At 52.8% G+C, this 12,554-nt stretch overlaps 1 long non-coding RNA gene across 1 annotated transcript in view; it reads left to right on the forward strand.

The window, feature by feature from the left end:
- The window catches only part of LOC138302049 (uncharacterized), a 144,894-nt gene that overhangs the window by 12,967 nt on the left and 119,373 nt on the right, over nucleotides 1–12,554 (forward strand). Inside the window, exon 2 of the long non-coding RNA XR_011205244.1 lies at nucleotides 10,841–10,931. This is a non-coding gene — a long non-coding RNA (uncharacterized lncRNA). The remainder of the gene's footprint in view (nucleotides 1–10,840; nucleotides 10,932–12,554) is intronic.

Raw genomic sequence — 12,554 nt, forward strand, 5'->3', positions numbered from 1 at the left:
GCGGTACATACCTCTGCACTCACAATGGACACCCATATACAAAACAGCACAACATTGGACAATTCAAACTACACACACCTGACACCATACACACACCACACCCACACCACTATAAAACACACATTACTTACAACCCTTTACGGCTAGAAATAATTGCCAGCAGAGTGAGACAGCAGGAGCACACACACAACCAGAGCCACATACCACCATCACCTATATACCACACACCCCAACACATCACCCTACACACCCTCACCCATACCACCCACACCACACACATGGCACCACAACAACACCCCAGGTTCTCTGAGGAGGAGCTAAGGGTCATGGTGGAGGAAATCATCTGGGTAGAGCAACATCCATTTGGATCACAGGTGCAGCAGGTATCCATTGCTAGGAAGATGGAGCTATAGTGGAGAATCGTGAACAGGGTCAACGCCATGGGACAGAACCCAAGAACAAGGGATGACATCAGGAAGAGGTGGAATGACCTACGGGGGAAGGTACATTCCAGTATACCAAGACACCAGCTCACAGTACAGAGGACTGGCGGTGGACCCCCACCTCCTCACCCACAACTTACAACATGGGAGGAGCAAGTCTTGGCAATTATGCATCCTGAGGGCCTGGCAGGAGTAGGAGGAGGACTGGACTCTGGTAAGGCAAATCCCTATTACTATCACCCCGACCTGCATGCCATCACATACATCCACCCTTACCCTCACTCCCATCACTCCACCACCTTCCACATACCCCACCATCACAACCCACTCATCCCAATACCAAGCGCTCTATGCAACACCAATGCACGGACATCCCTCACAGACCTGCATGGACACATATCACCACAGCATGCACACTAGAGAGAATCACCTAGCCCACCAAATAACAGCTCACACAAGGCAAAACTGCCAGGGCAATAACAACCATAGAGGGCAACACACCCATGCACAAAATGTCACATGCAGAAACAATAACACTCCATTAACATCCCCACAGGTAACCCACCCAATATCACAGGAGAAGAGGCGCCAGCAACATCCAGTCCCCCCCCCCAGAAGAGGTCCACAGTGATGACAGCAGCTCTGCTCGCCTGGATCTGGATTACCAACCTGGCCCATCAAGGAGCTCCATACAGTTGGTTAGCCATGGAACAGTCTCACACCACCACAGGGCCTCCCACTCAGAAAACACCACAGCACCCATCCAGCGGGCCCATACCTCTGTCCCCCGGACACGTCAATCAGCAGTGTGTCCACCACTACAGGGACCCCAGGGCACCTCACATACCCAAGACAATCAGGGACCTGGGGTTAGTGGCAGTAGGCACCCAGTTCAGGGGACAGAGGCACAGGACAACAGGGAAGCTGGGAGGACTGCTGTGCGACAGGGGGAGGACAGGCCCAGGGAACCGACTCTCCAGGAGGCACTCACCGCGATCCTGGAAGCATACCAACATTCCCAGGATACGCTGAGCCAGATACTGAACAAGTTGCAGGAGAACAAGCGGCTGCAGGAGGGACAGTACCAGGGGACAAGGGAGGACTTGAAGGACATCAACACCACCCTGGACTCCATTGCAGGGGTGCTGGCAGACATGGCCAACAGTATGAGGGAGGCAGTGGCACACCACCGGGCCCCTGACACTAGCCAAAACACCGAACAGCCCTCCACCTCCGCTGCCGCTAGTGGACAGGAGGCTCACCATAGGAACAACAGGCCACTAGCACCCTTCCCCCCTGCAGAAGGAGAACCATCCCACAAACGTTCCCTGCGATCCAGGCAGGAGCCAGAGACCATTGCCAAGACCCCCGCCATGAAATAAGATCCTCCTGATTGCCACCCTTGTGTCCCACCCTGTCACCGTGTCCACCTTGAACTGCCATTGCTCCACTACTTATGCCCCCTTGGACAATGTGTCTGTGATACAAATAGAATGGAGTCTACCCTGGACTTTCCTCCATCGTCACCCAGCCCATTGCACTACCCCCTCTTCTTCAGAGCACTAAAATAAATACACTTTGATAAAATACAAGTATGGCGTATGTCATATTTTTTCAAAAGGTATTCGTTTAACAAAGGTTCAAACATTACAATTCAACTGTACAGTAATGTTTACAATGGAAAGACCTGTAGTGTGGCTTCAGTGAACACACCAGGAGCAATAGTGGGGCACATCTGCAAAAATAGATGCCAAGGGGGACAGTGAGTGGGCATAGAAGTAAGAATACACAGCCTGCCAGTGACAATGTCACACATCATACTGTCATTTATATGTGTAGCAACACTGTCTTACCTGTGTCTCATTGGAAGTATTGATGAATAATTGCACTTCTGTTGTCATCATCCTCATCCTCTGCCTCCTCATCTTCACTGTCCACAGGGTCCACTGCTGCCACACGGCCATCTCCAGCCTCATCCTCCTGCAGAAAAGGCACCTGGCGACGCAAGGTAAGGTTGTGCAACATACAGCATGCCACGATGATCTGGCAGACCTTCTTGGGTGAGTAGAACAAGGCTCCACCTGTTAGATGGAGGCAACGAAACCTGGGCTTCAGGAGGCCAAAGGTCCTCTCTATAATCCTTCTTGTTCGCCCATGTGCCCCATTGTAACGTTCCTCTGCCCTGGCATTCCTCACAGGGGTCAGTAGCTATGAGAGGGTAACTAGAGTCATCTGCAAATATTGAGGGACAACTGTTAGCCACACACTAACCCTTAGGGCCCACACCATACACCAACATATACTGGGTGGGAACTAGGGCTCACCTATTAGCCACACCCTATGCCTCTGTAGTTGTCCCATCACATTTGGGATGCTGCTATTCCTCAGGATAAAGGCATCATGCACAGACCCAGGATACTTTGCATTGACGTGGGAGATGTACTGGTCCACCAGGCACACCATCTGCACATTCATGGAGTGAAAACTCTTTCGATTTCTGAACACCTGTTCATTTTGCCGGTGGGGGGGACAAATGCAATATGTGGGAAAATGATGTCGCTGCACATGTGTTTGATCAAGGCAGACAACACTCTGGTCAGCACTATTGAGAACACAAGCTGTGGCATTCCTGCTGCCAAGCCCACTGTCACTTGGAATGAGCCAGTTGCAAGGAAATGGAGCACTGATAGCACTTGCACAAGAGGGGGGATCCCGGTAGGGTGATGGGTAGCAGATATTAGGTCAGTCTCCAATTGGGCACAGAGCTCAGTGATTGTGGCCCTGTCAAGTCTATAGGTGAGGATAATGTGCCTGTCCTCCATTGTTGCCAAGTCCACCAGGGGTCTGTACACAAGGGGGTGTCTCCATCTTCTATTCATCTGCAGGGGTTGCAATCTATGGGCCAAAAGAGTAAGCCGCTGGTGATTATCTCTACATTCCAACCACTACAGGTAAATGCATGTTGTGATTGTAACAGTATTTTGTTGGAGATGTCCAAATGGTGCATTTGTGTACTGTGACGCAGCTAGGAGCTATGGCCTGCACCCCCCCTGAAATGGTGTCCGTCTGTCCTGTATGGAGGGACAGGTGGAAATGATGTAATTCTGCTGAAATTGTGCGCCGTTGCAGGAGGCGGTTGTGAACCGTCGTGCAACTCCTCATTGGTTAACATTGGGCCCTATGGGGTACATTGGCCAATGGTGATGTACGCCGGTGGTGGCGGTACGCACCGCCGGGGACGTGACTGCCATTTTCTATCTGATTCCTCACTTGCTACCTGACCTTCAACAGGAGAGAACCTACACTGCATGTGCTGCTGTGACCTGTGTCTGGAACCAACCATGGCTCGTGTTACAGGGGAAAGGGCCCCTGCCTTCACCTCAGTGGAGTTGGAGCGACTGGTGGATGGGGTCCTAACCCAGTACCGACTGCTGTATGGGCCTCCAGACAAACAGGTAAGTACAATGCATGGGGGGTGAATGCATGGAGTGCTGTGTATGTAGGCCTCATGTAGGGTGGGGTTGGTGGATGGGCCCTGGGCAACGTACAGAATGTATGGTGGGCCATGTGTGTGCAAATGGGGATGGGAAGGGGCATGGTGGGCCATTAATGTAACAGGCAGGATGGTCAAACTAATACCTTTCCCTGTGTCCATTTCCTTCCAGGTCAGTGCCCATCAAAAGAAAGGTATATGGCGTGCCATCGCCAAGGACGTGCAGACCCTGGGGTTCTAAGGCAGGTGGAGCACCCACTGTCGCAAACGGTGGGAGGACCTGAGATGCTGGGCACAGAAGACGGTGGAGGCCCAGCTGGGGTTGGCCTCCCAATGAGGAAGGGGTGCCCATCGAACCCTGACTCCCCTGGTGGCTCGAATACTGGCAGTGGCCTATCCGGAGCTAGATGGGTGCTTGGGGTCATCACAGCAGCCACAATGGGGTGAGTACAGTGCCCTAACGTACAACTTATGCCTGGTGGGGTGGTATCCGGGTGGGGGGTGGGCCCTATGCTAGGCCTGGCATTGCAGAGTAGGTCCCATGTTGGGCAGGGTTCTGATCTGAAAGTATTCCAACCAAACTAGTAGGCATCCACTACTGGGCAGGGGTCTGTGGGTCTCAGGTATGCTGCAACTGGAGTTAGGTGTCCCTATCCATGGCCTGGTGACTAGCATTGTGACTGGTAGTGCATTGCCTAGTGTGTAGGGCTGTTCCCTGTGTGTGAGTGTGTTGTGTACGCCAACAGCGGTGTTGTGACCGCCATTGACCAGGCGTATCCTTTGTCTCTTCCCCCCACTTTTTGTTTTGTCACCCTGTCCTTATGTGCATTAGCATCATCTGGCGGAGGAGCAGAGGCACCGCCGACAGAGGGAGCTGCATCCCAAAGGACCCAGGAGGCCGAATCCACCGACGGTGAGGGCATCAGTGGGACGGAGGGTGAGGGGAGCACCACGGCAGAGACAGGAGGGGAAAGTTCAGACAGGGATACTTCCTCCGATGGGAGCTCGCTATTGGTGGTGGACACCTCTGTGCCCACCCCAGCTACAGGTACAGCCGCCACCCCCCGTAGCAGCACCGCCCTCCCAGCAGCCCCTCAGGGAGTTTCCCGTGCCCGCTCACCCAGGAGGGTGGGCATCCCATTCACCCCAGGCACCTCAGGCCCTGCCCCAGTTAGCCCTGCTGCCCTGAGTGAGGAGGCTGTTGACCTCCTACATTCCTTCTCTGTTGCGCAGTCAACCATTGTGAATGCCATCCAGGGGCTGGCAGCCCAAATGCAACAGACAAATACATTCCTGGAGGGCATTCACACTGGCTTGTCAGTCCAATGGAGATCAATCCAGGCTCTGGCCTCCTCTCTGATGGCAGCCATTGTCCCTGTTTCCACCCTCCCCCTCCAACTTCCTCTTCCCAATCCTACTCCCCTCAACCCCAACCTATCCCAAGCACACAGTCAGACGAGCAGGCGCCCAGGACAACATACAAGAGTGGACATGGCAAACACATGCACCACACTTCATCCCACAGGCACTCACACAAACAACATCCAGAATCAGACATACCAACATCCACTGCCTCCACTGTGGCCCCCTCCTCCTCATCGTCCACCTCCCTCCTAGTTGCGTCTACACTCTCACGTGCATGCACTACATCCTCATCCATTACCACCATCACCAGCACACCTATCAGTACACACCCCTCACTGGCAGTCACCACCCCCCACATCCATGCACACATCCCCTGTGTCCTCTCCCACTGTGCTGTGCCCCCTCCTCCCAAAGTACAGAAGCGCAAGCACTCAGACACCCATCAGCCATCCACCTCACAACAGCATCCAGCCCATGCACCTGCACCCAAACACAGCAGACTGACACCTCCTACCACCACTCCCTCTTCCTCCACACCCAAACCATCTCCCTCTTCCCACCCCAGTGTCCCTAAGAAGCTTTTCCTCGCCAACATTGACCTCTTCCCTAGCCACCCCCCTCCGTCCCTCACGTCAGGCCAGGGTTGTCAAAACCCAGCCAAGCACCTCAGCCACCGGTGGGAAAAGATCCCGGCCACCAGCCAGCCATACGGACCGGGTGCCAGCCCCAAGTGCGTCAAGGAAGGGCAAGGAGGCAGCCCCAAGTGCTGCAGGAAGGAAGGGCAAGGAGGCAGCCCCAGCTGCAGGAAGGAAGGGCAAGGAGGCAGCCCCAGCTGCAGGAAGGAGGGGCAGGGGGCCTGCAACAGCAGGCAGTAGAGGCAAGGGGCCTAGTGCAGGGACTCAGTTGGAGCCCCCCCCACCAACCAAGGTGGTGCAGCCATCCGAGGCTGCAGGGGATGGGCTGGAGCCTCCCTCCACCACTGCCAGCACCGCCACCAGCACCACCACCACCACCAGCACCACCACCAGCACCGCCACCAGCAGCAGCAGCCCCAGTGGGCAGCCGTCCGAGGCTGCAGGGGATGGGCTGGAGCCTCCCCCCACCACTGCCAGAACCGCCACCAGCAGCCCCAGTGGGCAGCCGTCTGAGGCTGCAGGGGATGGGCTAGAGCCTCCCCCCACCACTGACAGCACCGCCACCAGCAGCAGCAGCCACAGTGGGCAGCCATCCGAGGCTGCAGGGGATGGGGTGGAGCCTCCTCCCACCACTGCCAGCACCACCACCAGCACCGCCACCAGCAGCAGCAGCCCCAGTGGGCAGCCGTCCAAGGCTGCAGGGAATGGGCTGGAGCCTCCCCCCACCACTGCCAGCACTGCCACCAGCGCCACCACCAGCACCGCCACCAGCAGTAGCAGCCCCAGTGGGCAGCCGTCCGAGGCTGCAGGGGATGGGCTGGAGCCTCCCCACACCACTGCCAGAACCGCCACCAGCAGCAGCAGCCCCAGTGGGCAGCCATCCGAGGCTGCAGGGGATGGGCTAGAGCCTCCCCCCACCACTGACAGCACCGCCACCAGCAGCAGCAGCTCCAGTGAGCAGCCATCCAAGGCTGCAGGGGATGGGGTGGAGCCTCCTCCCACCACTGCCAGCACCAAAACCAGCACCGCCACCAGCAGCACCAGCCCCAGTGGGCAGCTGTCCAAGGCTGCAGGGGATGGGCTGGAGCCTCCCGACACCACTGCCAGCACCGCCACCTGCACCACCAGCAGCAGCAGCCCCAGTGGGCAGCCGTCTGAGGCTGCAGGGGATGGGCTGGAGCCTCTCCCCACCACTGCCAGCACCGCCACCAGCAGCAGCAGTCCCAGTGGGCAGACGTCCGAAGCTGCAAGGGATGGGCTGGAGCCTCCCCCCACCACTGCCAGCACTGCCACCAGCACCACCACCAGCAGCAGCAGCCCCAGCGGGTAGCCATCTGAGGCTGCAGGGGATGGGCTGGAGCCTCCAGCCACCACTGCCATCACCGCCACCAGCAGCAGCAGCCCCAGTGGGCAGCCATCCAAGGCTGCAGAGGATGGGCTGGAGCCTCCACCCACCACTGCCAGCACCGCCACCAGCAGCAGCAGCCCCAGTGGGCAGCTGTCCGAGGCTGCAGGGGATAGGCTGGAGCCTCCCCCCACCACCGCCAGCACTGCCATCAGCAGCAGCAGCCATAGTGGGCAGCCATCTGAGGCTGCAAGGGATGGGCTGGAGCCTCCCCCCACCACTGCCAGCTCCACCATTAGCAGCACCACTGCCACCACTGAGCAGCCATCACCGCCGGCAGACAATGTGTAGTCCAGAGTCCATGGGCTGTTGTGAGGCCTTGCCCCTGCAAATCCTGTGGGTCTGACACCTTGATGAGAGACTGTGACCTTGCACTCCCTAAGATCTGCATCACTGGGCACAATGCCCCCTCCAGCACCAGTGGAGAAGCCATCCACTCACCCCATCCTCCACAGGATGAAGATCACTGGGCACAATGCCCCCTCCAGAACCAGTGGAGAAGCCATCCACTCACCCCATCCTCCACAGGATGAAGATCACTGGGCACAATGCCCCCTCCAGAACCAGTGGAGAAGCCATCCACTCACCCCATCCTCCACAGGATGAAGATCACTGAGCATAATGACCCCTCCAGAGCCAGTGGAGAAGCCATCCACTTGAGAGACTGTGGCCTATCACTCCCCAGGACCACGCACAGGGCATGTTGCCCCCTCCAGAGCCAGTGGAGAAGCCATCCACTTGGAAGAGTGTGGCCTTGCACTCCCCAGGACAGAGTAATGGGCATGTTGCCCCTTCCAGAGCATGTGGGCAAGTCACCCACTTGAGAGAATGTGGCCTTGCACTCCCCAGGACAGAGTAATGGGCATGTTGCCCCCTCCAGAGCATGTGGGCAAGTCACCCGCTTGAGAGACTGTGGCCTTGCACTCCCCAGGACAGAGCACAGGGCATGTTGTCCCCTCCAAGACCAGTGGTGTTGTACCATCTTCCGGGTGAGGTGCCCCCTGTTCTCCGTCCCCCTGAGGTGCCTGGCTATTTTCGACCTGATGCCCCTGCGGTGTTCTCTCCGTGTTGTTGCAGGAGTGAGGTGGGGCCTTGAACTTTGTGACGTGGCCCTGTGGCCCACGGACATTGAGATTGGGCAGTGTCCCTACATTTGTAAATATGTACATACTTGTTGATTTGGATGCACATATTTATAATGTTTTATCTTATTACACTCACTTTAATCAGTTCCTTTTGTCCTTGCATTATTTCCGAGGGGTAAGGTGGGAATATGTGATGTTGATGCATCTGCTTGTGTGTATGGTGTTGGGGGTGGGGGTGTTGCGTGTTGCGTGTGTGTGTCACTCACTTTTTCCTCCCCTGTGTACTAGGCGGCAGTCCTCACCATGGTCGTCTTCACCAGCGTTGGTGTTCGTAGAAGAGCATGGGGAACACATGCAACTCGGGCTCCATGGCGGCGTGGTTCTTCCTTGAGTCTCCAGAGGTGAGTCTTTTCCCTTCTGTGCAGTGTTTCTGCCAGGCTTTTGATGTCATTGGTACTGCCCCGGAAAAGGTGGCGGATTGGACTGTCATAAGACAGTGGGAGGAACATTGTCTTCCGCCTGGCTGTAGGCGGTTACCGCCGAGGTGCCTGTTGATTTTGCCCTGGCAGTCGGTGTGGTAAAGTGGCTCATAATTTCATAGTTATTACCGCCGGCCTGTTGGTGGTATTACCACCACTACATCACTGACCGCCAGAGTTGTAATGAGGGCCTATATTTTTATGAACAAAACAAGACAAAAACGACAAAAATCCAATAAGTAGAAGACAAATTATAAATTCTTAAAGAATAAACTTAGTTACAGTGCTCAGAAGCATCAAACGCCAACTGGAGCTATCTGGTCGCGCTAGGCTGGGTCAAATCTGAAACGTCAGGCAGACCACAATGGAGCGTAGGTCGGATACAGGAACCAGTCTTGGTGCTCTGAAAAAGTACCTTGGTACGGAGATGCAGAGATGTTGACAACAAGATGCAAGGAGCAAAAGAGTTGATGGTTTGGCATTAATCCCAAAGATGTAGGTGATACGTTGGCTCCGAGTCGCATAAAGTTGGAGATGTAGGTATCAACTCCCCCCTCCCATTCTGCCCAGGATGGGCTATCAGGAAGTCGATGGCCCATCAGTCGCACCTCAGCTCCCTTTGTGTGTAGCAGTCTAAAGGGAATGCACAAAGTCCATCTGTCACCTAGCCCACATGTGCATTGGAGACAGGATGCATGCACACAGCGCTAAGAGAAGGGAAATGCCATCTTTCTAAAAGTGGCATTTTCAAAACTGTACAAATAAATTTGAATTTACCACTAAAGAGGATTTATTGTTACAATTCCATAGGTACTCAACATGACAGGCCTACCCCTTCCCAATCAGGAATTACAGCTTATTAAATGTAATAAGGAATGCCCAATTCTAACCTATCGGAGGGGCATACCTTACAGTAGTGAAAAACAAATCTGAGAGTTTTTTACTGCAAGGACATCTAAAACTTAAAAGTATATGTCCAGCCTTTTAATTACATAGTTCCCTTCCCTATGGGCTACCTTGGGCCTACATGAGGGGTGACTTATACGTAATAAAAGGGGAGTTTAAGGCTTGGCAAGGGGTTTTAAATGCCAAGTCTACATGGCAGTATAACACTGAATTCATGCTGCAATGGCAGGCCTGGGACATGTTTAAAGTGCTGCTTAGGTGAGTGACACAAGCGGTGCTGTAGGTCCACTGGTAGCATTTAATTTACAGGCACTGTCACATGTAGTGCACTTTACTAGGGACGTATAAATACATTAAATATGCCAATTAGGTATATACCAATCAAACCATGTTTTAGTGCGCGAGCACATGTACTTTAGCACTAGTAAGTAGTGATAAAGGGCACAGATTCCTAAGGCCAACAAAAACGAATTCAGCAAAACTAGAGGGAAAAAGGCAACACGTTTGGAGGTAACCCTACAGAAAGGGTCATTTCCAAAAATCAGGTACACTGGCACTCATTCCTGTGCTTTGTCATTAGCTGTGAAGGCACAGCTGCAGAAGGTATTTGACACGCTACTGAAAAAAGGGTATCAGTGCTAAAGTTCAATCATATATTCTGCAGTAGCTATTTTTAATGAGAACATGCTGGTGCATTAATTGGAAGCTCTCATCTCGCAGAGAAATAAAGTTTGTACCTGTATTGAAGCGTTTTTTCCCCAAAACCCTGCGATGTATTTAAAGTAACTAGTTGTCATGCTCTGGGTTTAGGTAGAATTGAATGACATTCATTTTAGTTTTATGGCTTTTTGTGATCTTGTTCCCGCACTTGGCATATAAACTAGCCAAAATGTATTCATGTGACTTGATTCCAGAAAGTTCAGATATCACTTATAAATGTGTGAGCTCCAAGGCCCTGAAAGGTACTTCCCAGCTGCCCAATTTGTGTGATCATAATTTTGTTTTCTTTTTTGTAAATACCGTTTTCAGCCTCAACCCAAAGTGCACATTCCTGAAGTTTTCTTTGATAAGCTTTGGTGTCTCTCACAATGCTGCGGTCGCTGGAGGAGCAGATCAGCTGGTACGTACTCCTGTGTCTTGTTCACTATGAGGAATAGGGTGCCAGCTAACCCAGTACTCCACTCTGTGACCTATAGCAGTGGTTCCTAACCTGTGGTCCGAACAGCTTGGAAATTTGAATAATTTTAACAGATTAGGTTCCCAGCTTTTAGTAATGACTCAGTCGGGGGTCCCCAGATTCCAATAATGATTCATTCAGTGAGGGTCCCCAGGTTCCAGTAATGATAAAGGGTGGGGTCAACAGAAGTCAAAAGGTTGGGAACCACTGACCTATAGCATTGTGTAAGACAAGGAGGAGTGGGCAGCTCATTTCCAAAAATCTAATTCACACTAAGCTAGCTGTCACCAATACTTATTACCTCAACTTCCCAAACAATTTTATTGATGTAAACAATGTAACTTGTGATTCTTTCTTTACCACTGTGTGTGAGCTCATGGGCAGTGTATTGAGGGTCCATGCAGTTGTAGTTAGGTCACTGGCTGGCAAATGCTGTTTTTTTAGGTGTGTTATTGTATTAATAATGTCTCTTGAACTGTTTCTTGTGGAAATGTCATTATTTTTATTACAACAAACACCATGCCTCTTCTGCATAGAAAACTATAACTTCTGTTAGAGTTATGTTAAATTGATTTGTATAACGCACAAGTCACCTGAGAGGGTATCTCGGTCGCTGAGGCATGTGTGTAGTTTTGTGGTCCCCAATGTGTTTATATGAAAAGTCAAGTCTTCAGCTTCTTGGTGAAGTCAAGAAGTGAGGAGGGAGCTCTGATTTGTATGGGGATGTCGTTCCGTGTCTTGGGTGCGATGTAATAAAATGAGTGACCACCAGTCTTTATTTTGAGGATGCAGGAATGTGTGCGAGTGAGAGTGAGGTAGCGCGTAGGTGTCTGCTGGGTTGATGAAAGTATATGCGGCTGTTCAGGTATTCTGGTCCTGTGTTGTGTAGGGCTCTGCATGGCTGCGTAAGAAGTTTGAATTGGCTGCGCTTGTGAATGGTGTGGTGTGATGTGGTTGCGGCGTGGGTGGTCGAATATCAGTCTTGCAGCCGTATTCTGGATGCTATGGAATCTGTGTAGGAGTTGTTTGAAGATTACAGTGTTGAGAGGGTTGCAGTAGTCCAGCCTGCTAGTGATGAGCACTTGCATGATGGTACGTCTGGTGTTTTGATGCAACCATCTGAAGATTTTTGCAGCATGTGTAGGATGTGGAAGCATGTACGTCAGACACCCCTAAGGAGGGCCTCTTCAAGCCAGGAGGCAGGGTGCATTATATTTAAGGTGTCGATATGTAAGCACGAGCTTGTCTTAATAGTGTCTTTACCATTAAAGAAGTGATAGAATGACCATTGGATAACATGGGACTTCCACCTGGGCAGGCCTGAGTTGCTACTCCATTATGATACCACCTAGATAGGTTGAGTTTGGTGTCAAACAACATCTGGTGTTGAGGGATAGCTGACATGTACCCTGGTGGCACCTTAGCGGTTACTCACCTGTTTGCCCTAACTTCTCTGTGCTCTGGCTGGTCAACCTGGGCTTTCCTGCACCTGCTGCCACCAAGACAGGATTCTAACCTCTTGTCATATAGTGTGAAGACTCCCAGGAGTCAGAGACAAAGATTGAG

Source organism: Pleurodeles waltl, chromosome 6 (assembly GCF_031143425.1).
Source record: "Pleurodeles waltl isolate 20211129_DDA chromosome 6, aPleWal1.hap1.20221129, whole genome shotgun sequence".
Classification (NCBI taxonomy): Eukaryota; Metazoa; Chordata; class Amphibia; order Caudata; family Salamandridae; genus Pleurodeles; species Pleurodeles waltl.